This window comes from Sus scrofa, chromosome 18, assembly GCF_054392235.1.
Source record: "Sus scrofa isolate SSC_HxYL_T2T_F1_AM1 chromosome 18, Sscrofa_HxYL_maternal_Yorkshire_Landrace_v2.0, whole genome shotgun sequence".
Lineage (NCBI taxonomy): Eukaryota > Metazoa > Chordata > Mammalia > Artiodactyla > Suidae > Sus > Sus scrofa.
In genome coordinates, this window is record NC_139400.1 from 63,082,304 (window position 1) to 63,109,070 (window position 26,767).

General features: G+C 40.0%; 1 protein-coding gene and 1 long non-coding RNA gene across 23 annotated transcripts in view; both read right to left on the bottom strand.

Annotated features, from left to right (window-relative positions):
- The window catches only part of SUGCT (succinyl-CoA:glutarate-CoA transferase), a 643,257-nt gene that overhangs the window by 476,961 nt on the left and 139,529 nt on the right, over positions 1 to 26,767 (bottom strand). The window lies entirely within an intron of this gene.
- LOC146395107 (uncharacterized) lies at positions 5,678 to 10,362 on the bottom strand. The gene is made up of 2 exons (XR_014833337.1): positions 10,285 to 10,362; positions 5,678 to 9,275 (listed from the first exon to the last, which is right to left on the bottom strand). It is a non-coding gene; the product is annotated as an uncharacterized LOC146395107 (long non-coding RNA).

Below are 26,767 nucleotides of genomic sequence, written 5' to 3' on the forward strand. Positions count from 1 at the left end.
CTGGGAACTCTATCTAGTCCCTTATGATGGAACATGACGGAGGATAATGTGAGAAAAATATATATATAGGTAACTGGGTCACTTTGCTGACAGTATAAAACTGACAGAATACCTTTAACCAACTATAATAGAAAAAATAAAAATCATTAAATTAAAAAATCCAAATAAATATAATAAAAATTTGAAACTTTAGTGGTTGTGATAGATGCTGCACATGGCGCTTTGACTCCCTGTGCTTTGCACACCTGCTTGGTGTACTATGAATTCCAGTGATACAGCTATAAGCTAACAGCATTTCAAATGTCACAGGTATTACCTTACCACAATTTTTTATTACCAGTGCATACTCATCAGGCCAAAACAAGAGGAGAAGTGTGCTACACTTTTAGCATACCCTGGAAGATGGGTTATGTTGTTACTCAATTACAGGACAAGCCACTTTGCTTATTATTCAATGATATATATGTGCTGAAAGAATATAATATATACCAGATTAATCAATCATTACAGTATTCCCAACCCAGAGGAAATTCAGTCAGAAAAAATAACGAAATCAAAACAGACTATCTCATCACAGCAGAATTTTTTCACAGAAGTAAAAAAAAAGAAAAAAGAAAAAGAAAAGAATGAAACTACAGCCAAAGTGAGTTTGTAAAGGGTTCATGTGTCAGCCAAGCAAGGAAGCCATTTACCAACGGTAACTTAAGTCATGCTTGATTATAGCAGCTGAAGCTACATGTCCAGAGAAAATAAACTTGTTTAGAACCACTAGTCTTAGGAAGAACAGTTGTTCAAGGACTTGAAGACTTTAGGAGCAATACCAATATAGTCAATTTTAAATTGAGCCAAATTGGAATTCCCGTCGTGGCACAGTAGTTAATGAATCCGACTAGGAACCACGAGGTTGTGGGTTCGATCCCTGGCCTTGCTCAGTGGGTTAAGGATCCTGCGTTGCCATGAGCTGTGGTGCAGGTTGGCAGACAAAGCTCGGATCCCACGTTGCTGTGGCTCTGGTATAGGCCAGTGGCTACAGCTCCGATTAGACCCCTAGCCTGGGAACCTCCATATGCCGTGGGAGCAGCCCAAGAAATGGCAAAAAGACAATAAATAAATAAATAAATAAATAAATAAATAAATAAATAATAAATAAATAAATAAATAGAGGCAAATTATTTTGAGTGATTTTCCTTGGCTTTGATGAGTGACAGATGTTATGGATACTGCTCAGTTGTTCTTTACACCAGGAGTCAATACCCATTTTGAAGTGACTCAAGAATTAGCCTGTATGAACAGACTGCACACAAACTGGAAAAAAAAAAAAAGCTAATACAACTTCAGTGGATTCTGCTAAGATGTGTTTCATGTGTGTAAAAATTGTGTGTGGAGCAAAGAGAGACTTGCTTGAACAAATTTACTGAGCTTCTAAATATGTACAGTGTTTAAAGGCTATGGTCATTCATTGTATTATTCATCGGAAGCACACCGGGAAAACGATCGGAGTCCATCACGCGACATTAAACCAGTGGTGTTAAGAGTGACCTTCATTTGTTGCGGTGGCCTTTTTCTCAAAAATAGAAGCTGCATATCCCGACTCACTCGACCACACAGCAGGTTTATGGCTTAAGAGTGTGAAGTTTTACTGTGATTTTTTTAAGCTCAGGCTCGGGAATGAGTCTTTTCTGAATTCAAAAAAAATCACCCCCGAGCACTGCCACTGAACACTGAATAGCTTTGGAAATTAGCTTTTCCTTGGACTTCATAATGTTTTTCAACGAATTCTACCTAAAACAACTAATGTTGTTTGAATCACCAGTCATGCTGGGATGCTTTATACATTTCACACGCTGGCAAAGGTTAAAATAAAAAGCGAGATTTCATTCCTACACAAATTTGCAGCAGATATATTTTGTGAGCTCAAACTACAGTGATGTTTTTCAGATGTCAATGCAAGTGCAGAGGAAATTTCCATATTTCAAAATCCTTTTAACTGTGCAATTGAGGGGCTTCCACCTAACTTTCAATTGTAGGTGATTAATCTGCAATATAATGACATGTAAAAGGAAAATATCAGGAGAAAAACCTAATAAATTCTATAAATGCCTTCCAGGCAGTGAGTATGCTCAATTAAAATCAGATACTTGTGGACTGATATCACTATTTGGCAGCACCTTACTGTGTGAAAAGACATTTTCAGAGATGAAATATGTAAATTCTTATTACAGATCAGCATTAAAAGAGAAACACTTGCAATCGATTCTGATGATAGGGAACAATAACTCTGCACCCCAATTAAGTGAAATGTTATCCTCCCAAAAAGTAATTCCACTTATCTCATTAGCAAATCTCTATTACAAAAAAATTGTTTTTATCTACTGTTATTATATTTTTAATTTGATCAAATTATTGTGGAAATTCGGAGTTCTCACTGTGGCGCAGTGGGTTAAGAATCTGACTGCAGAGGCATAGGTTCGATCCCTGGCCCAGCATATGGGTTAAAGGATCCGGCGTTGCTAAGCTGATCCGGCGTTGCTACAGCTGTGATGGAGGTTGCAGCTATGGCTTGGATTCAATTCCTGGCCCGGGAACTTCCATTTGCCATGGGTGCAGCCTTTGAAAAAAAAAAAAAGGTGGAAATTTGTTTTTTCCCTTAATGTATAAATACTTACATAATACCTTCGGTTTCACCTCTAGACCTGCAAAGCCTAAATGAGCCCTTGAGCAACAAAGTTTGCCAGCCCCTGCTCAAGAGGGCTGATGTTATAAAATGAAGCACCTCAATGTCCAAGGAGCAGGGACTGTTTATTTTTTCCAAAAGAAGAAGAGGTTATAAAAATATACAAAATAAAAATGGTCATAGATTATGACTGATACAAGTTAAAAATTCGGACTTCCCATTGTGGCTCAGCGGTGAACGAACCTGACTAGCATCCGCGAGGACACGGGCTTGACCCCCGGCCTCGCTCACTGTTGTAAGGATCCAGCATTGCTGTGAGCTGCGGTGTAGGTGGCAGATGGGGCTTGGATCTGGCGTGGCTGTGGCTGTGGCGTAGGCCAGCAGCTGCAGCTCTGACTGGACTCCTAGCCTGAGAACTTCCATATGCCGTGGGTGCAGCCCTGAAAAGCGGGGGGAAAAAAAAAAAACCACCTCCAAGTATAACTTTGTCTGAAAGCGCAACAAGATACAACACACCTCCTAAGGCTCTTACCGAAAGATTCCAACACAGACTATGACTTTAGGAATGATGAAGAAAGCATCATTAAGAGAGGGCACTCCCACTGGGTTCACAGCCTCCACAAAGACTCCAGGGTCCCACATATGGTTGAAAATCCAGGGCTTCCAAGCAACAAAGGAGAGGTAAGCAGAAGCTAGTGGCCTGGAAGTTAGGGTCCTTCCTCATTTGGGGGGCACCATGCAACTCCGAGTGTGTGTGTAACTCAGTGCAATGAGGAGAGCAAGACCAACATCATGACTGAAATACCGAGATGGGGTCAAGGTTCAGAGCCAAATCTGAGTCAACGTAAAAAAAAATCCACGTGCATTGCTAACAAGAGTCATAACTGCTATACGACATGGCCAACTTCATAACCACAGGAGGGCTGAATGGAATAAATTATGTATTTAGCCAAGGGCCTGTCACCAAAAGAATTAGCTACTACTGCAATTCATCCAGCCTCATCTCCTGCTACTCATCTCCTTTCACATTCCCTGCCTCCTGTGCTCCTTGCTATTCCCCAGAGCTGCCCATCACCTCTCACACTTCCGTGCATCAGTACATAAGGTTCCTCCTCTTTGGACTTCCCAGTTCTCCCTTGTTTCCTGGTTATTTTACTTTGTCCTCCTAACTCCATCCTTTCTCAGCCTGCTCTGCCCTGCTCAGTGCTCCTGACACTGACACAGAGACTGCAGTGCCAGTTCCTTGCCAGACGACTTTTCATGAGGTTCAGTCAACGGGAGGTGCCAACAGGAGGAGAAAGAGAGAAGGAATTTCTTGGCAGCTCCCTTCTGGCATAGGCACTTTATCCAGAAGTATCCAGGTGCCTCCACGACGAGAGCTGCAACCAGGTGGTGCCTCCTGAGCCCAAGCTGCAGCTCTCACTGAGCCTGGAGAACTCTTTCTCTGGTCCTTTGAAGAAACAACGGTCCCCCAGTTTTCCCGCCTCTGCACCCTTTCTTTGCCCTCTGCCTACACTGTTGTATGTAGTAGCTCCATGTGAACTGCCAGGAGACACTACATTTTTATTTGTTTTTCTGCAGCCCTCTGACTGATCCACCTGCCTGGCACCGTCTTCTTCCACCTCTGCATTCAGCCTGAATAGACACACCGCTGTGAAGCCCTCCCTGACGCCTGAGTGGACACACCTCTACGAAACCCTACCCAACAGCACCTTTCACCGGGCAAGCGGGGTGCTTCCTTGTGGGTTTTCCTCTCACACTTGCTGTGACTGATTTTTATACACCCCAAAAAGGCAGTCGGCTCCCAGACTGCCATATCTTGTCCACGGATTAAGCACTGGCACCTTCCATATAGTATGGAGAAAAGGAGAGAGGAAAAAGCTGCAAATATCTGTGTTTACTCTTTGGCAGGGATCAAGGCAGAAGAGCGTTGGGAAATATCTTAAAATAAGAAGTATATCTATTAATAGGGCTACCCAATCTGGTCTTGTTTTCCTCAATGTAACATTTTCTCTTTTCTCTTTCCTTTTTTTGGAAGATCTAAATAGGCTTTGTTAGGCAATTCATGAATTGGGCAGCATGTCATCTCGCAGCCAGGAGAGTGCTCCCAGTGGTTGCACAAAACAGATCTTTTTTTAAATTGAGGTAGAGCGGATTTACAATATTACATAAGTTCCAAGTGTACAACACAGTGATTCACAATTTTTAAAGTTTTTACTCCACTTACAGTTATTAGAAAATGTTGGCTCTATTCCCTGTGCTGCACAATATATCCTTGCAGCTTATTTTATACGTAGTAGTTTGCGTGTCTCTCTCTCTCGTGTACCCTACCCCTCTCGTGCCCTTCCCACTTCCCTCTCCCCAGTGGTAACCACTACTTTGCTTTCTATATCTGTGAGTCTGTTTCTTTTTTAATATATTCACTAGTTTTTTTCTTAGATTTCACATAAAAGTGATAACATACGGCTTTCGTCTTTCTCTGTCTGACCTATTTCACTAAGCATAATGCCCTCTAAATCTATTTATGTTGCTGCAAAAGGTAAATTTCACTTTTTATAACCACGTAGTGGTCCATTGTGTATGTACATATTGTAATATAGATAATATAGATATATATCATATAGATGATATAAATATAGATACATGTCACATCTTCTTTCTCCACTCATCTATGGATAGGCATTTAGGTTGTTTCCATATCCCGGAAATTGTAAATAATGCTGCTATAAACACTGGGATGCATGCATTTTTTCAAATTAGTGGTTTTTGTTTTCTTCATAAAAATACCCAGGAGTGGAAATGCTGGAACATACGGGAGCTCTACTTTTAGTTTTTTGAGGAGCCTCTGCGCTCTTTTCCACAGTGGCTGCTCCCACTTCCTAGTCCCACCAGCAGCGCACAGGCGTTCCTGCTTCTCCACCTCCTCATCCGCATGGATTAGTTGTGGTCTTTTTGATGTGTGCCATTCTGACAGGTATGAAGTAACATCTCATCTCATGGTAGTTTTTCATTTCTTTGATGATTAGCAATGTTCAGTATCTTTCCATATTCCCGTTGGCCACCTGCATGTTTGCTTTGGAAAAATGTCTATTCAAGTCTTCTGCCCATTTTTTATTGGATCATTCTTTTATATTGAGTTGTATAAGTTGTTTAAATATTTTGGATATTAACCCTTTATTGGTTGGATCATTTGCAAATGTTTTCTCCCATTCAGTAGGTTGTCTTTTTGTCTTTTCAAAGAATTCCTTTGCTGTGTAAAAGATTTAAGCTTAACTTGGTCCCACTTCTTCATTTTTGCTTTTGTTTCCTTTGCCTCGGAAGACATATCCCAAAAAACATTGCTACAGTTTAGGTCAAAGAGTGTTCTGCTCAAGTTTTCTTCTAGGAGCTTCATAGTTTTCAGTCTTACATTTAGGTCTTTAGTCCATTTTGAGTTTATTTTTGTATATGATGTGAGAAAATGCTATAATTTCATTCTTTTATGTGCTCTCCAGTTTTCCCAGCATCACTGATTGAAGCGACTGTCTCTTCTCCATTGTACATTATTGCTTCCTTTGCCATAGACTAATTTATCATAAGTGCATGGGTTTATTTCCAGGCACTCTAGTCTATTCCATTGATATGTGTGCATTTTTGTGCCAATACCATACTGTTTTGATTATTTTGTAGCTTTGTAGTATAGTCTGAAGTCTGGGAGCCCGATACTTCCATCCCTGTCCTTTATCAAGATTTTTGGCTATTTGGGGTCTTTTGTGTTTCCATACAAATTTTAAAATTATTTTTTCTAGTTCTCTGAAAATTGGCATTGGTATTTTGATAGGGATTTCACTGACTCTTAAGATTTCCTTGGGCAGTGTGGTCATTTTAATAATATTAATTCTTCTAATCCATGAATACAGTATATCTTTCCATCTGCATAGAATTTTTTTCTTAAAAATTCCTTCTCAGGTTTTCAAAACAAATATAAATATGAAAGCAGAAAATACTGATAGATGTCAAAAGAGCTACATCAAGAATCTGAGACAAACCCAGTATCTCCAGTTTTGTCAAAAATTAGTGCTTGAGGAGGTCCCATTGTGGCTCAGCGGTAACAAACCCAACTAGTTCAATCCCTGGCCCTGCTCAACAGGTTACGGATCCAGCATTTCCATGAGCTGCGGTATAGGTTGCAGACATAGCTCAGATCTGGTGTTGCTGTAGCTGTGGTAAAGGCCAGCAGCTACAGCTCTAATTCAACTTCTAGCTTGGGGACTTCCATATGCCATGGGTGTGGCCCTAAAAAGACCAAAAAAAAAAAAAAAATAGTGATTGAAGTGAAAAAAAAAAAAAGAGATGGGAAAAAAGGATTCAGACGCATTCATGTTTGATATTGATAAAGTGGATTATAGTTGTCATATTTCTTGTACTGAAGATGTTGTAATATTAGGACCAGTTAATAAAAAAACTCAAGTTTTACATCATATATAGTAAAAGAAAAAAATCCAAGTCTACCAGACAATAAAAAACCAACATAATCAATCTTGAAATGACTAAGATATAAAAACAGAAAAACTTGATTTTCTCTTTACCACAAGAGAAATTATCTTTACTATGGGAGTTATTTACTACAAGAATAAATATCTGAACCCAATTTCAGAAAACTGCTGTTATTGTTTGTTTTTTAACTCATTCATTCGTCAGGTACCATTCAACCTCAGTGTGTACACCAATTACCTAGAACTCTTACTATAATGAAGACTCTGATTCATTAGGTGTGAGATGGGACCTGAGATCCTGTGCTTCTATCCAACTCCCAGATGAGACATTTGCTTCTGGTCTGTTAGCACACTTTGAGTACCCAGACCAATCCTTATGAAAAACCAAACTCTTCCTGCTCTTGTGGTTTCATTTTTAAAGTGATTCTCAAGCCTTGGCTGCATAAGCATCACCTGGAGGCTTGTGTATTTTAACTGTGGTGGTGGCACACGTGATAAAACTGCGTAGAACTAAACACACACATAAGTGCATGTAACCTCATGAAACTGGATCTCTGCAGTATTTCTTCCAACGGCATGTGAATCTACAATTATCTCATGACAAAAACAAAACAAAACAAAAACACCCTGACAGATTGCTGGGTTCTATTCCCAGAGCTTCTGATTCAGTAGGTCCGGGATGTGGCTTGGTGATTCACATTTCTAACAAGTCTCCATGCAGCAGGTCGAGGGCCACACTATGAGAACTGCTGATGTCAAGTAATAGTTTTCTTACCCGGCTGCACATTAGAATCACCGGAGAACTTTACAACTCTTAGTGCCCAGTCCTGTCACAGAACAAGGAGATGTTAATTTCTGGCCACAAAGCTTGAATATTAATATTTTTAAAAGGTCTCTTGGATGCTTCCACTGTAATGCTAAGATTGAGAACCACTAATCTAAAAGCATAAATCTCCATTTCTTCAATCATAATGCATGTCATTTTTGAAAGAGGTACAAGAGTGACAAATATTCCATAAGTTAAGAAATGAAGACAGGAAATAAAAGATAAGTTGGCAAAGTTGCCGTTAAACAGAACTACTATGTTTTTATCCTGAACCCTAAATGCAATGTCAGCTAGTTATTAAAGACTGCTTTCGAATGTTTTGTTAACAAAATTAAGCCTTATTTATTCTAGAGATTTTCTAAAAACAGCATGTGGAACTCTGATCACAGTTATTACCTAACTCACAAGGATGCTACATGAATTAATGCAATAAGGCTTGTGAAGGCTTTGAGAGTCTTGGAAGTATAGTGAAAAAAAATACAATCACACCACTGTTAGGACATTACGCTGAATCCCAAAATAAATATAATATCCACTTGAGGAAATAGGAATACAATTTGTTTCCTTTTTAAAAGGAGAGTAAATAAACATATATAACATTGTCATGTGAAATCATAAAAATTTGACTGAAAAATGTCAATTATATTTCAGCATGAAAAATACTTTTTAAGCATAAAAACAAGAAAAGAGATCACAAAAGAAAAAATACCAAATTTAATATCTAAACATGATATTTTATACATTAAAAACATAGATAAAATTATAAAACAAACTGGGAAAGAGTAGTTACAACAACTATGAGGTAGACATAATATTGCCAACCTGCAAAAAGTTCTAAGAAGACTTACACCACTAAAGACACAGAACATAAATAGATCATTTGTTACCTATTTAATAAATGATAAAAAAAACATTCAAAATCACTGATAACAAAACAAATGAAAATAAAGCAATAATGAGTATGATTCATCTATCAGATAGGTAAATATTTTTTAAACGTGTAACATTATCTGTTACTCTCCCTAGACCCCCATTTAAATGGATTTATTTAATTAGTCACTAATTTTTATATATTAGAAATTATTTTTTTAAAGTAGAATAAGGAGTTCCCGTCGTGGTGCAGTAGAAACGGGTCTGACTAGGAACCATGAGGTTATGGGTTCGATCCTTGGCCTCGCTCAGTGGGTTAAGGATCCGGCGTTGCCGTGAGCTGTGGTGTAGGTCGAAGACACGGCTCAGACCCCGAGTTGCTGTGGCTGTGGTGTAGGCCAGCGGCTACAGCTCCGATTAGACCCCTGGCCTGGGAACCTCCATATGCCGCTGGTGCAGCCCTAAAAAAAAGGGACAAAAGACAAAAAAATAAAAATTAAAAAAAAATTTTTAAGTAGAATAAGAACAGCAGTGGAATAAAGGACATAGGAAGAGCAATGTTAAAGCTGTTCTTCCAGATGTATTCTAAATGACCCGAAATAAATGACATCACCAGAGGTCCACACATGACCCGCAATTTAAAAACAACATTGACAAAAATATAAGACCTTGTTATAGGAATGAGATTACAATGCTATAGGTGGCGAGCAAATGGAATGGCCTCCATTCTACAACTGAGAACAAGCAATCTTTGAAAGCAGGGCTCGGCGAGGAAGCTCCAGAATTTGTGTACTGACAACAGTAAACAGAAAGCAGAATGACAAGGACTAGACTCAAATATTCCAGACAGGAGACCCAGTTTATACTTGGAAAAGGGGACAGTTATGATGTCAGGTAGGGAACATTAGTCATAGGAGCAACAGCTAAATCAGATGTACAAGGGAGAGGAGATCTGCCACCTTTGTAATGCCTTCTGAACCCAAATCTATGTCAATTAGTATTTCTCGCTAAGACGGAAAAGAAGCATTTTAAACCGCAACCAGATAGTGATGAGTACTAAAGAGAAGCAAAACCACCTACTTTGTCAGCAAACAACCAGACCATAGACGCGAGAATAAGTCCAGTGAGGATCATACAGAGAAGAGACGAAAAAGAACTAAAAAACACTCTCCAACATGAATGAGAACACAGCACTCCAGATGCACGAAAAGACAAACATTTCAAAACCATTTATGCAGGGCAAAGAAGTAAATTATCGATGACATCTGCCTTATCTATTTCATAAGAATCAAGGAAAGACTGGCGTTACTGTTGTGGCTCAGTGGTTAAGGATCTGGCGTTTCTGTGAGCTGCGGTGTAGGTTGCAAATGTGGCTCAGATCTGGCATTGCTTCGGCTGTGGTGTAGGCTGCCAGCTACAACTCCAATTTGACCCCTAGCCTGGGAATCTCCATATGCCATGGGTGTCAGTGACCCTAAAAAGACAAAAAAAAAAAAAAAAAAAAAGAAAAGAAAAAGAGAAACTCTAAGGACAGTTGGTCCCAGAAATATTTTAATAACTCAATATTAAGAACTCTATTATTATACTAATGCATTAATCAGTAAGTGAAAGGGAAAATTCTTGCCAAACAACTTATATCATTATTTCATGCAATTCCTAATAAAACCTCCAAGGGATTTTTTTCACTTGAAAAAAATAATCTTACCTATTGTGAAAGAAATCACCAACAAAAATATGTAAGTAAACAATGAAAAGGAAAAACAAAAGGTACGTGTTCACCAAAGACTATTAAGGCACATTATATTTCCACAGGGTGACATAAAATTGAGAGGAGAAATGAGGAAAGAGAATAGAGTCAGAAAAAGTTCAACATATGTGAATTTAATATATGACAAAGCTAACACTTTAAACAGTGGACAAAGAATAAATTATTTAATTAAATATTCTGGAATAATTAGTATATTATTAAGAGGGAAAAACTGTTAAAACTTACTTCATATTACTGCCAAAATAAATTTCATGTGAATTTTAAATTTGAAAAATGGGGAAAAAAAATTATAAATGTAATAGGAAAAAATTAATCCAAAAATTTTAACCTTAAACAATATGCCACGGCTGCGGCCCTGAAAAGACAAATAAATAAATAATAAATAAACAAATCTTAAACAAAAGATTGATGGATTTGATTACATTTTTTAAAATTAAAATATTCTACATAAATTAAACCACCACATATAAAAATCACATGCAAATAACATAAGAAAAATATTACAACTGTAAGTCAAAAGATTAAAACTTCAACATATGAAACGTTTTACAAATCAACAAGAGATTAACTCTGCAAATGGCTACCTGAACAAAAAATGCAAATGAATGCACCAGCCCCTGCTCAGTAGAGAAATGGCAGAGTAGGCAAAGAAAGCAGAGCAGGTAAGCCGCCAGGGCGGGGCTGCAAGGTGGCAGAGTCACAGGCGACAAGTGCAAACAGCTGCTGGGGAGACTGAGACGAGAACTGAAACAGGAAAGATGAGCAAAGGCCAGACAGTGACGAGAACGGAAACATGTTAAGGAGTCTACATTTAAACTCAAGTGGTAAAGGTGCGCTGTTGATGCTTTTTAATGAAATAAGTGGCAATAATCAAATACAAAAATCAAATCCATACAAACTTCAGGAACACCAATTGGGCAATTGTCATCTTTCCTCTCCAAAAAGTCTCTGATAGAGTTATACACATGCCTATTCATCACAGCATCATTTTTAAGCCATATGACATTAAAAATCATGATTTTGAAGGATCTGTAATATGACAGATGCACAAAATAAAGAAAAATGGAAGATCCAGATATTCATATTTGCATGCACACACACAGATATATACATATATCTCCAAATTTAGGAATACAAATAAACACACAGATAGATACACACATATAAACATAAACAGATGCAGACACACAAAAAAAGAGAAAGACTTGAAAAAAATGCAGCCTTTAATAGTACTTGTAGTATCTCTTAGATAGTGGATTTCAGCTAATTTTTCTTCTTTATATGCACATAAATTTTATTCTATATAAAAATAAATGTTATTAGAAGGGCCTACAACATATAATCAAAAAGTTGCAAAATTATGAGTTAAAGGCTATTTCACTCTCAGTTTTACAGCTGAGGACCTAAAGCAGAGAAGTTGCAAAACCTTCTCACTGTTACACAACCGGAAAATTGTGGAACCTAAATTCAGACCTAGACAGTCTGGCTACAGATACAGAGTCTGTACTTTTATCCACTACTCTACAATTCTTTTCTCTACCATAGTAGGAAAGAAAGAAAGAGAGAGAGAGAGAGAGAGAGGGAGGGAGGGAGGGAGGGAGGGAGGGAGGGAGGGAGAGAGAGAGAGAGAGAGAGAGAGAGAGAGAGAGAGAGAGAGAAAGAAAGAAAGAAAGAAAGAAAGAACGAAAGAAAGAAAGAAAGAAAGAAAGTGGGAGGGAGGAAGCAAGCAAGCAATGGGCACAACAGAGTTGTTCTTTTAAATCATGGAACAATATGCTTAAACTATGACATAAATTAGGCAAAGGCAAAGTTCTAGGAAAAACATAACTCAATAAAATTGACTTTAAAAGAAACAGAAAGTCTGTATAGATCTTTAACAAAAAATAAGTCTGTAACTTAAAATCCATTTATCTAAATTCATATGGTCTAACAGATTGTTTCTAACCAAACTTTTTTTTTCTTTTTATCGCAGCATCTGTGGCATATGGAAGTTCCTGGGCCAGAAGTCGATCAGAGGTGCAGCTGTGGCCTACACCACAGCCATAGCAACACCAGAACCAAGACACATCTGTGACCTACACTGAAGCTTATGGCAACTCGGATCCTCAACCCACTGAGTCAGGCCAGGGATCAAACTCATATCCTCACAGAGACAATGCTGGGTCCTTAGCCTGCTGAGTCACAATGGGCACTCCCTAAAGCAAACTTTTAACACACAGATAATTCTAATCTTCTAGAGAACAGAAAACAAAGGGATAGTCCCTATCTCATTCTATAAGATTTACATATTAACACAAAGATCAAAACCAAACAAGAACAGGATGAGAAAAGAAAAATCTGAACCAGCTTACTTATAAAAATAGATGTAAAAATCCTATATAAAACTCTGGAAAAATAAATTGATAAGGGTGTAAAAACTATACCTTATTAAAAATGGGATCTCCTGGGAATGCAAAGATGATGTGATATTATTACACAATCTAGACAATCCATTTATGTAATTCACTTTTTAGCAATACCAGACAAAGTTGAAGACATATACACCTATGACCCCGACATTCTAGTCTCAGGTACACATTCCAGAAAATTTCAGACATAGGAACAAAAGAAATGTATAGGAATGCTCATAAAAATATTGTAAATGAAAAAGATGGAAAAAACGCATACATCTTTCAACAAGTGAATGGCTAAAAACTGTGCCGTAATGAAGGAATGAAATAATGCAGAGTATGAAAAATGAATGCATTGGAACTACATATATCAATAGAGATAAAACTCATAAAAATTAGGCTGAAAGAAGACAATTTTCAGAGTGATGTTATCAGTATGATACTACTTATATCAATTTTAAAAACATGTAAGACGGTACAAGGTAGTCTATGAAGATATATACACATGTAACACAAGGAGAAAGTATTCATGATATTGATAAGCCAGAGTTAGGATCATGTTCACCCCTCCGCAGTGCAGGGCGGGAATGAGAGGTCGCCCGGAGGCATACTTCCACCCACGCCTGGCACACACCCGGTCCTGTACCGCTCAAGCCCTCTCCTCCCCTTCTCCCTCCTCCACCTCGCAAACCCTACTTAGTCTTCAGGACTTAGATCCAATTTCTGATCCGTCTGGTTACTTGCCCTCCTGGGCTCCCACTCTCCTCTGCAAAAACCACATTTAAAGCAGTAATCACATAAATTATTTGGATATCAAAATCCTCTCTTTATTGCTATGGCTCTCTAAATGAACTCCAGAGTTCATGAACTCACTTAAAGAAATTAAATTCAGCAAATACCTCATTAGAACTAAGTTCTATGTACCTACCTAATCCTTGGCTGAGGGTTATATTGCTAAACGCATTACATGATTCTTGCCTTCAAAAAGATTATATTTACAAAAAAGGGGGGGAAAGCAAAATACAGGAAGTTGTTAGGGAACTATGCAATCAATCAAATGCTGGTAGGCATTAGGTATAAAGAGGAAAGAAAATTTTGAGGGTCATGAAGGAAATGGAATTCAAGCTGGAACTCTGAGAAAGGAAAGGACAAGGGGAAGCATAGAGTGATGCTGACTGAGTCTTTGGAGACATCATACAACGAAGGTCAGCAAACTTTTCTGTAAGGGTTCATTGTACGTATTTTCAGCTTTGTAGGGCACATGGCCTCTGCCAAGACGCTTTGGGTGTAGCACAATAGCAGACAAGGATAATACGTAATCAAATGAGCAGATTATGATCCAATAAAACCTTATATTCATGAACCCTGAAATTTAAACTTCACATAACTTTCATGAGTTACAAAATATTATTCTTCACCTGACTTTCTTAACCATTTCAAAATGTAAAAATGATTCCTAATGTGACACATAAAATCAGGCACAGAATGGATTTAGCCCAACCTGTGCTCTAAAGGACGATGGGCTGCGATACAGAAAATAAAGTAAATCAGCCTGAGGCTGGGATCAGTATTAAAAAGTGGCAATGAATGTTAAACAAGGGAAAGTCAAGACAGGCCTGCATAGTAGAGGCCTTATAAATATCAAGGTAAAATAGACTATTAATAAAATAATGCAAATAGAAATACAAAGGAGGCAAATTTTTATGAACGTGGGTAGAAACGTATCCCAAGCTGGCAATTTAAATTTATAATTTTCCAAATTTTAGAAAGTAAGAAAGAGAATAAAATAACATCATTGAATTAGGATGTACTTCACCTGCAGAGCTACGAGAGTTGCGTAGGGACTAATCCAAGCATCCTGGGTACGCACTGCTCAACTTCCAAGGCCCAAGATTTGCGTGGAAGGTGGGGAAGAAAAAGAGATAAGACTTTCTACAAATAGAAATATAAAGAAAGAAGGGACTGGGGTGGTGGGGAGCAAAAACAGGTATTTTCAAGTTGGAGGATCAGCCTTGATCTTGATAGAGTTTTGTAAAATGTCATTATTTATATAGGTGTCTACGCTTCCTTTTCTTTTTTTTTCAGAGACCATGACTGAAAAACCTGATATAATGGTTCAAAAAGATCAATGCACCCCAATGTTCACTGCAGCATTAATTCTAATAGCCAAGACATGGAAACAACTTAAATGTCCATTAACAGATGAATGGATAAAGAAAATATACTATATATACATGCAATGGAATACTGCTCAGCCACACAAAAAAAAGAAACAATATCATTTGTAGCAATATGGATGGACCTAGAGATTATCATACTAAGTGAAGTAAGTCACACAGAAAAAGACAAATATCATGAGATCACTAATATGCGGAATCTAATAAAAAATGATACAAAAGAACTTATTCACAAAACAGAAACAGACTCAAAGATTTTGAAACCATACTTATGGTTACCAAAGGGGAAACATTGGCAGGTGGGATAAAGTAGGATCTTGGGATTAGCATATACACACTACTACATATAAAACAGATAAGAAACAAGTGCCTACTGTCTAGAACAGGGAAATCTACTCAGTGGTCTATATGTGGTGGCCTGTATGGGAAAAGAACCTGAACATGAACCTGAACAAGAATGGTTATGTGTGTGTATACATATATATACATACATATATATATACATACATATATATACACATACATATATATAACTGCATTCATTTTACACAATATTGTAAATCAACTATTCTCCAATAAAATGTTTAAAAAAAAAAAAGAAAAATCTGATGTAGTTTCAAAGGGGTTTCTTATTTCTTGGCTTTGTAAAGATCCAGATTCAAGTCCCAAATTCATCTATTTTCTCTACGAGCATGGCCAGCACATTTTGTGAGACGACATGCTGGTAATCATTATAGATGAATATCATGAATTAATAGTACACAAACTTATTTACACTGTGCAGGTTATTATAACAGCTATAAGATAAGGAGATAATGGTAATTTCTTTTTTTTTTTTTTTTTTTGGTCTTTTTGTCTTTTGTCTTTTGTTGTTGTTTGTTGTTGTTGTTGCTATCTCTTGGGCCGCTTCCGCGGCATATGGAGGTTCCCAGGCTAGGGGTTGAATCGGAGCTGTAGCCACTGGCCTACGCCAGAGCCACAGCAATGCGGGATCCGAGCCGCGTCTGCAACCTACACCACAGCTCACGGCAACGCCGGATCGTTAACCCACTGAGCAAGGGCAGGGACCGAACCCGCGACCTCATGGTTCCTAGTCGGATTCGTTAACCACTGCGCCACGACGGGAACTCCGATAATGGTAATTTCTATTTGCATTTCTTTCCCATGTTAAGGAGATTTTTAGCTATCATCTCTTCAAATATCTTCTCAGGCCCTTTCCCTCACTCTTCTCTTTCTGGGACCATTATAATGCAAATATTGGTGCACTGGATGTTGTCCAAGAGGTCTCTTAAACTGTCCTTGTTTCTTTTCATCTTTTCTTTATTCTGTTCTAAGACAGTGGTTTCCGCTACTCTGTCTTCCAACTCACTTATCCATTCTTCTGCCTCATTTATTCTGCTATTGCTTCCTTCTAGAGCATTTTTCATTTCAGTTATTGTATTTTTCAACTGTTTTGTTGTTCTTTATTTTTTTTCTGATTCTTTGTTTAAAATTTTTTGTAGCTTCTCACTCTGTGCCTCATCCATTCTTTTACTGAGATCTTGGATCACCTTTATGATCATCATTCGGAACTCTTTCTCAGACAGACTGCCTATCACTTAGTTGTTCTTCTGAGGTTCTGTCTTGTTCCCTCACTTGGAATGCATTCCTTCGCCATTTTATCTTCTTTAAATTTCTATACATGTAGTAGCTTAGTTATGTTTCTTGACCTTGGAGAAGTGGCCTTCTGTAAGGGATTTCCTCCAGGAGCTCAACCAGATCCTTGCAGTGAATATCAGAGAAAACTCCCCTCCTGCTTCCAACAGGTGATGGGAAGAGGAGCCATTTTGAAATGGTAAAGGATATAATGAAAGGGTAAAATTTTTGAGATAAACCTGAGAGTGAAAGGCTGATACAGATATATGCATTGGAGTATAACCATGGTTCCTACTCCATAGCATATCCTTGAGATTTCTCAAGTAAGTAAATAAATAAGCATGCAAGCAAAGATGTTTATCAACAGTTGTTACTGCACATAGAAAGCTTCTTATATGCTATGCTTCTAAAAGCAAAAGGATATTTCAGACTAGATTATTTCATGGTCAAGGAAGAACAACTGTTAAAATATTGAGACCTTCTATTGACTTCTAATATGCTGGGATTGGAAAGCCTCAGTACAGCTGACAAGTTTCTCAGACATTTTTAAAAAGAGTCTCAAAAATGGAATGCCAAGTTCTCTCCACACCCTCCACAGAGCCCACCATTCTGAGTAATCAACATCTATTTACTATTAACTAAACAGAAATGTGTGGGCTTGTGTTCCAAGAACTTTATGATTGAATACCCTGTTAAAAAGATCAGAGTTCACAAATTGGTAATTTACCTACCTCACTGCTTTTCTGAGATTTGCTTCCACTTTATATCCCTCTTCCTTATCTATAAAGTAAGAGTTTTTGTCTGAGTGATCTCTCAGGTCCCTTTCTTCTGTTACTCTTTTTCCCAGAAGTCACAAGAAATGTAGCTTTCAACCAAGTATAAAGTTCTTAGTGACAATGATAGCTGTTCAAAAATTAGATTGTCTCCCTTGTAAGAAGTAAGTTCATTGCAGCTGAAGTGGAGAGAAGTTAGATCAGCATCCTCCTTTATCAGGCGAGAGCCAGAATGATTTGCTCCAGCCAGGAGAGCCTAATTTCCTTATGTCGCTCTGATACTACATTCAAGGGTTGCCATGGGCCATGGTACTAGGTAATTTCACATGCATTTAATGTGGTCCTCAGAACAATCCTTGGAAGATTGGGTCAGGATTTGGAAACCAGGTCTTTCTCATATCCTCTCTTGAGATATAATCAAAATTAAAAGAATGTAGAGGCACGATGGTTTTGCTTCAAGTGAACCTTTGGTTTCAGAACCTTCCAATATTCCACTGGCCTGTTCAGAAGGATGCAACTTATATAATGACTCCAAATTCTTTTCCTGGTACCTAAGTAAAAGCAAGTTTCTAAATAATTCAGAGCTCACACTTTTACAAGTTTAGTCTTGTTTCTTCTTCCCTAAATGGGTAGCATTTCTTATAAGACTCAGCCTCCTGGCTACTTTCTTATCCACTTACATGATTTTCCAAATGCTTATTCCTGTTGGTTTTTAATTTCACTAACCAAAAGAGTCCTGCACCCTCAGAAATTTCACTGTGTACTTACTCTGCTAGATCATCTGTACATGTGTTTAATAAAGAGGTCTATCAGAAATCCCTGGAGGGGCTTCACTGTTTACACATCTCTATCATCAGCAGGCTCACATACCCTACTTTTTGTTTTCTCAATTAATACCTATGTGTGACAAAATATTCTTCCCAATACCATGGTAAAACAATTCAGAATAGCTTTGTTGTAAAATTTTGTAACTGACTCCCTGAAAGTCTAAACAAATTATATTTTTCCTGGTGCTTATTTATCTCTTCAAACAAGCATATCATAGAAAACAGAATACTTTCCTCCATTCAATATACTAAGTGGTCAATGATCCTATAGCTTTTGAAATCCACCAAAATGAATGAGATTCACCAACTGATTGCAGGATCTCCACATAAGAAAGGAAACAAAGGTGGAATTCACATAGAGTGAAGAGTAAATGCAATAACTTCTTTTGCATTTTGGTCAATTTATCCCCTTGAGTTTCTTTAGAACCTTATGATGGATGCCATAAAGTTTCAGCAATTAACTCATATCCAGCATCAGGTAGAACATCCTGTTCCCTTATCACTATTTGATCTAATACTACATCTCTCACCTCTTTGCTTCAAAAGACATGATGACAGAGGAAATTTCTATGTTTCAACAAAGACTAAAGCAAAGAGTTCATTGAGCCTCTAGATCTCCTTTCTTCTCCATAAGCATGTCTTTTGCACCGTGATCATCAAGCAGTCCCATTGAGTTTACAAGTGACCTTCTGCCTTTCATGTATTAAAAAGCTTTTATTTCTGGACTGCAATTCTTTTGTGCTGTTTCTTGAATTCCTTTACAGTCTGACTGCCTCCTTATTTACACCTGACCTCTCACACTTTGAGGTTCTCCCTGTTCTCACTTGAACAATCTTTTGCCTGCTCCCCATGCCCCATGTTTGCTTCTTTTACTTTGTGAGATGGGTGCAGAAGTTTTCACAGGAGCTCCTAATCTTTGGTATGTGACATATTTTCCTGCTCTTCCACTAATGTGTTTAAAGCACTTCCAGGTTTCCTACAAGTTACAGACTTTTTAAAATATTACTTTCAATTTTAACTTAATGCACACATTGATTTGATCATAGTTCCATTTTCTAAAACTGAGTAGTGTGATGGAATTGTTTTAACTCCCCTTCAGAAGGTTGAATGTAATTGTGTTGTGAGCGTTATTACCATAGTCACAGAAAATTTCCTGCACCAACCCCTTGTCTAATCTTAGGTCCAAATCCAGTGTAATTTCACTCTCTCCTTAACTCTAAAACTTCTTGCCCTATGAAGCAGACATTTGTGTGACATTTTTCAGTCTCAGGGTATTATTTCACTCATAAATACTATTTGGTCTATTTTTCTAGTGTTATCAATAGAATTTCAGTATCCTGACCATATTCACTTGGTCTTTGGTGGGATCGTCCTAAGAAGTCTGAAAAGTTCTTGAAATCACAGGCAAAATCATGTGTGTATATCGGCATGTGTACTTCTCTGAGCAGCAATTCCACAGGGCTTTCATCATCTTCTTAAAACAATTATGAGCAGGATGAAAGAAAGAAAGGAAGGAAGGAAGGAAGGAAGGAAAGAGGTAGGGAGAGGGGAGGGGTGGAGGGGGAAGGAAGAAGGAAGGAAACAAGGAAGGGAGGGAGGGAGGGAAGAGAAAAAAATGTTTAAGAGCCACTGGTCTATAGTGTCCCTAAATATATTCTTATTACTGAGCAGGAATTTCTTATCCACAGAGAATTTATTTGTCCAGCTTTATTTTATACATTTTCATTTTCTCTTTTTCTTGTACTTACTCTATTGTCATTTCTATAAATAAAATGTTATAACCCATCAGTTCATCCACCCCTAAGATTCCTACAGATTTCCTATCCCTGTAGTAACAGTTTTCACTAGTTTCTACATTTTCTCCTCCTACCAAACCTATGAAAAGAAAATGGAATTGGGATCCTTACTTGCTACCAATCATTCTATCCATTCTGCTTTATATGAGGGTTTATATGCATTTCAATACATGGGGCTTTGCTTGTCTACAAAACTGTCAATTTTATGTTTCTCTCACCCAGTACACCACAGAATCTCCTCCTTTCCCGCCTCCTTCCAGCTACCACCGCCATCACGCTAGCAAGACTGTGCCAGCTTGGGTCTCATGCTTCCTCTGCACTTATCAACTTTCTCCCAATTTTAGGTTAAACCGTAAACTGCCACTTAACAGATTCACTACACACAGAGCTCATTTTCCGGCCCCCACATTAACACAACACCTCAATGCACCATTATATTTGCTGAACAAACCTCAGATTCTTTCGCAATCTACACAGTAACACCATTATAAGTTTTGTTCCCTACCCCCCAGCCTCTTTGAACTGGGACTGACCTCACTGATTGGACTCCTTGCAATGGAAACAAGAATGATATGGTAAAAGAAAAAAAGAACAAGCCTGACCCCTTTTAAGGCTTTTTGAGAAGGCATTTTAAATAATTATCCAAAATGTATATTAAAGTTAACTTTGTAAAAACAAAAGAAAAAAATCCAATGTGGATTCCAAAACCCTAATGAGGAAAATGAAAGAATATTCTTAAGATACATAGGGCTCATAATTTCTTCATCGTTTGTATCCTCTTCAAGTTGAGGCGGCCAGTACATCCAGATGTCCCTTGTCCTCTAGCAACAGGATATCATCAAATCAAACCACAGGGCAGCTGATGATGGACCTGCAAAGCCTCCTCCAAGGGTGTTTCAGGATGAAAGATCTCTTCGGACTTCCTCACAGTAGCTCTCCGAGGCTGCTGCTAGCCGGGGAATGTTCCAGTAACCCCTGAGACTCGAGTAACAGCTACGTAAGGCCTAGCAGGCCTCTCGCAACCGAAACGGTCCTTCCGAAGTGGTGAAGATCATGAAGACAGGCAATTTGGAACTTGGATGTGGCAAAATTTCAGTCGGGATCCGGCAGAGCGAATGTCCAAGGTGATCGCTCTTCCGGAATAACGTTAAATTGGTGAGCAGCATCACGGGCCAGCCTGGGACATGGCTGTGCGGACAAAACGAATGGTGCTATTAGCTGCTCCCAATCCTCTGGAATGTGGCCACCACTGAGGGGCATTTTCGTTGAGAGAACCGTGCAGGGCGTAAGGAGAACTTCTCCCCCAGTTGCGGTTCTCGGAGAGTACCCCTCCCGCTCTGCACCCCAGGATCTGCTCCTCACCCCCCCCCCCACACACACACCCACATCCGCCAGGCAGAGGGAAAGGGAGACTCCTCCTTGACGTGCAGCTGTCCTCGGGTGGAGAAAAAGTGAAGGAACAGGGGCTCCTGCCGCAGCTGCTGGACTGGGCTTTAATAACGGAGAGATGGGGCGAATGGGGGGGTCTGTGGACGGGCGCAGGAACGGGGATGACGCCTACCATCTACTGACCGTCCGCCAGGCACGCCTGACTCTGTGCCACACTCTGTGTAGGGACGGTCTGGCCCAGGAAACAGGCAGAGCTGTCCGTTTGACCAATGAAGAGACGAGGCTGAGTGAAATGACGCAGTTTGTCCAAGGTCTGTCTGACTCTAGAGCCCATGCTCTTAAACAACGTATCTAAAGCACGCGACTGTGTCTGGGAGCGTCGGAAGTCTTAGCAGCCACAGTTAAAAAGAGAGGAGGGAAGGACATTTAACAGCAATGGGGATGGTGGTATAAAATCCTAAAGCTGCAGAAGCAGAAATTTAGACTGTGGCTAGGAATGGGAAATGAACACTTCAGGCTTACTGTCCATAATTTAGATACTTTTAAAAAACAGAAATTGATCTTCAATAAAATGCTTAAAAAGTAACCCTGCTCCCGGCCATCAGGATGATTCACCGTAAGATGCTGTAAAAGGACTCTCAGGATTTGAAATCAACCCTACGGCCACCTGAATTATTCTGAACCAAATAAAATTACATTTAAGCAAAAACCATACTGTTCTCATAGCACTAAGAATTTCACTAGACTAAAATCAACCAAATTAAAGTTTTCGCTCCTGCGGGGATATGATAAATTCTAGGTGCCCCTCCCCGGCCCTGAGAAGAGGAAATATGCGCACTCACAAAACCCACCCAAGCACACTCAGGGACCTGCTACTTTACTGCTTGTTTGCTACCCTTGTTAAATGAGACAGATGAAAAACCACATCAGACTCAGAGGGAGGAGAATTTTGCAAGAGGCTGACTTATGCCAAGAACTAACTTTTCTCAGGCTGGGCATCCGGCAAAGACACTGGATATGGTAAAGCACAGTCCTTAACCTTTTCGCCCTCCTTTCGTAATAACACGCAGACCTAACCAGCTGCTGAGAGGACTTTTCCCGGAGGCCTCCTACCTCTCTGAAAGTGTGTCGTCTCCCTCTGGGTCTTACTTTACCTGGAAATGTCCCTTATGCTCATCTTCGTGGCTCCAACTAATGCCCTACAAGGTTACACGCGGGACATTTCTCTCTAAGCAGAAGTAGACTTCTTTATAAAACCACCCTTGAGACAAGCCAAGAACTCAAACAGGTCTGCACTCCCTCCAGCAATCATGTAGAGGCTGGTGCTAATTTCAGGATACAGCCTCGCTTCCTCTCTGCTCTCACTCACTTCTGCGGAGATCAAACCTGTACGTTTACGCTGCGTCGCTGTGCTGAGCAGGCCACGATGCTGTTCCCTCGATGAGCCAGTCGGGGAGCGCGTGCAGCACACTCTGTGCTAAGGTTATATAATGACAGACCGAACCCAAGCAACAGGAGGCATGAAGGAGGGAAACAAGGGAAGGCAGGGATGCTGATTCCACAAAACGAGCATCACTCCCAGGAACCTCTCTCCAGGACTTTGAGCCAGAAGGAAAGGTAGCTTCACCTTAAATAATCAACGTGTATATCAGTAGCTCTAAGGATGAGGAGGAAATCACCTAATAATGTGTTCCTGCTCAGGGATCCTTCCGAGTTTCCACGGGGGCGGGTAATGCCTTCCCGTTTACCAGGTTACAAGAGTGACATCTAGTGGACTCATGATGCAACGACCAAACGGAGTTCACAGAACACTTTAGAGCAGGGCTTTCTCAAACTCCAACTCGAGATCGTGTTAAAATGCAGGTTCTGGTTCATTAGAATAAACAAGAATCTATCATCTCTAATGAGCTGGCAGGAAACGCCGATGCCACCGCCCTGCGGAGGCAAGGACCTCAGGCCTTTCACACCCTTGGGAAAGGAACGAGGGAAGGAGCACCTGAGAGTCCTTTCCAGGTAAAATTAGGTCCAAGAAGTTATTAGCATGACTTAAAAAAAGCACGTTCCTATTCCACTAGCCCCCTCGGTGTGCACACTTAGTGTCTCCTGTCCACGCAGAGTCCCTGCCCCAGGCCCCTTCCGCTGAAGACCAGAAACGAAACTGGGAAGCAGGAGGCCGTGCCTCCCAGCCATGCGGATACATGTGGACATGAGCAGCTCAAGTCTGCCTTTGCGTCGGAATCTGACATCTCATAGGTCTTCTTTCGCTGCATTATTTTATTTGCCCAATACTGAGTTGCCCAATACTGAGTTACAGTCGTGCTTTGCAGCGTTGTCAGACCTCAGCTCTTTCCCCAGGTAACCTGCACCTGACAGAGCGCCATCAGGGTGTTGTGTGAGTGCCAAGCACACCTACTCAGAATTTCCACAACACTTGCCCTGGACACCCCTGCGAACAGAACAGGATGCGTAGCTACATCCAAGGCCAGCGGTCTCCAGAACCCAGGCCTACGTGACTTACCTGAGCCAGACAGCCTGACCTCCACGCAGGCCAGACGCTCAGCGGCGAGGCACTGTGCATTCCTCCACCGAGGAGTCTGCCAGACCTCACGGAGACTCCTGCCAAGGCCTCCATCTCAGCTGGATTCGACCCTAAAGGCTCGAAGTCACAGTTCTAGGAGCCACCAACACCAAGCAAACCAGCTCTCTTTTGCCAAACACACACACACACAAACAGGTATAAAACCCACTTTCCGGTCCTGTGGAATTCCGCAGTACAAGTCAACTGACCCATGACCACGATCATTTTTCAGCAGTGGACCCTTGTTTCAGGCTCTTAAAGAAATCAGTGGCTGTGTTCTGGTTGCAGCGGGGTTGGAAAACTCAGATCCGCTTCCTTGGCGTCTCCCTCACCCCAAGCCCCTGAATGTTCACTCCTTCCCACCCCAACTCTGGCGCCGGCCTACAAAACTCACAGAATTACCCTTTGAAAAGTGGAACCTGAGTCTCTCAGGGGCCAAAACCCATCCCAGTTCCTGGACTGCTCAAGGACCGCGTCACTCGCATTACGGAGATGGAGCCCGCTATGACTTGACCTAAGTGTGATTCTAACACAATTTTAGCACATGCGCAATCAAAGGCTTCATTCCAAAGACGCACACAACCTGATTTCCTGAGATGTGCTTTTAAGTCGTGATTAAGGATCTCCGCAGTGAGGAAACAACAGAATTGTGGACACCTCTTCAGTTGCTCTTGGCAGTGCTGAAGGGGAAATTATGTACAGGAAAATGTCACAGGATTCCTCCTCAGAGTGGGAGGAAGCTAGAGAAGGGAACTGACGCCAGTGCAAGCGGGGGGCAGCCCCTTGTCGGCCAAGCGGGACAGTGCTCCTGCCTGCTTAGCCGTGCCCCTAGTGTCGCCTCGACAAGTTCCCTAACCTCTCCATGCCTCGGTGTCCTCACTGCAGGTGAAGCTATTAGCTCTACCTGTTTCGTAGGCTGCTGTGAGGCTGGAGCTGATATGCGTAAAGCGTCTACTAACTCATCCACAGCAATCATCCAGTACATGCTACCTCTCCTGGTCATAATGGTTATGACGAATATAATACTACTGCGTCAGTAATATCCGTATTCCTGTTTAACGGGATTTCCAAAATGGCATTTGATTGCTTTAGGCTAACTTTAGCCAAATTCAACAGGCATAAACCACATACATCCCATCAATTTCGCTTGTATATTGAGAATATTGAGAACGCAAGAGAAGTTGATAAGATCCTAAAGGAATTTCAGTTCATTCTTTCAGATAAAGTGCCTTTCTTTGTGCCTTCTTCGACTTTACCTCTTGGGGAAATGCTTCTGTCCACTGGAGGCAACACTGATTTTTAAAAATCACAATAATTTTTGAACAGTCATACGTGTGTTTATTCTTTGTACAATATGCTGTCCTTAAACAACATATTGCCTAATGTATTTTAAATTTAGGGATTTTATTTTATCTTGGCCACACGCATGGCATGTGGAAGATCCTGGGCCAGGAATCCAACCGGAGCCACAGCTGTAACCAGAGTCATGGCAGCGACGACACTGGATCCTTAACCCGCTGAGCCACAAGGGGACACCTGGGGATTTTACTTTAAACCAAAGAAAACTGAATCTTTTCTAAGGAGAAGCCCAGAGGGTGGCAGTTACCATGCCGGTAGCTCTAATTTTATCTGTTCTAATTGTACTGCCTGCCAGACTGCCCAATTACCTTACGCCTAGGACTATGCAACATCCCAGCCAATTGGTTTCAAAATAACCAGGATCTTCACGTAAATTGTTTTGTTCCATTTTAATAAGAACCCTAAATTCATAAAGATTAAGACAAATGTAAGTTTTTAAAGCAAATAATCAAAAGCTACCTGGACAAAACTTTAAATAAAAGGGGCGGGGGAAATTCAGACAATTCACTCCTTAATGGAAAAAAAAAAAAAAAACTTTTGAATATTCTATCTTGTCAGTGCTAAGTCATCCAAAATTCTGCAGAAAACTCTGAGATGTGATCTCATATACTTGTCATCACCTGCACGTTTGTGCCCCCTAAATCTCCAGGTACACTTTACTGGGTGGAGACTGTCAGTGCGATCTGAGGGTTCATTGTGATCTGAAGGTTCTAGGAACAGATGTTCAGAATACACTGTAGTTCTCTCCCTTCTGAAAACAGAAGGAGAAATTGTCACAATTTTTGGCTCTCAAAAGGATCGGTATGTTATAGAAACAGGTTCCCACCTTGTGGGTTCCGCAGAGATTACTTGTGAAAAATCACTTTTGTCGTGTTTCATTTAGTTAAGTATGAATTTACACTCAATCTCAATTAACTAAACATCTCAGTAAGCTAGAAACGCTGTTCCCTTTGACAACTGAGTGATGTGGCTATATATATACGATTCTCCTCAAAATGCATTTCTTTCAATAATGCTACATTTGGGCCATGGCTCAACACCACAATTTCTAAAAAAGATCTGAGAACCGTTTTTTTTAATAGAAAAGCACCGCAGTACCTTGCCTTCCTTTTCATTTTCAGAAAGAAAGAAAGAAAATTGAGAAAGAAAATCAGCTATCTATCTTTATCTGCTCTGCCCCTAAGCGGCCATAGACAGTTTTCATAAACTATTTCACAGTTTCCTAGAAAC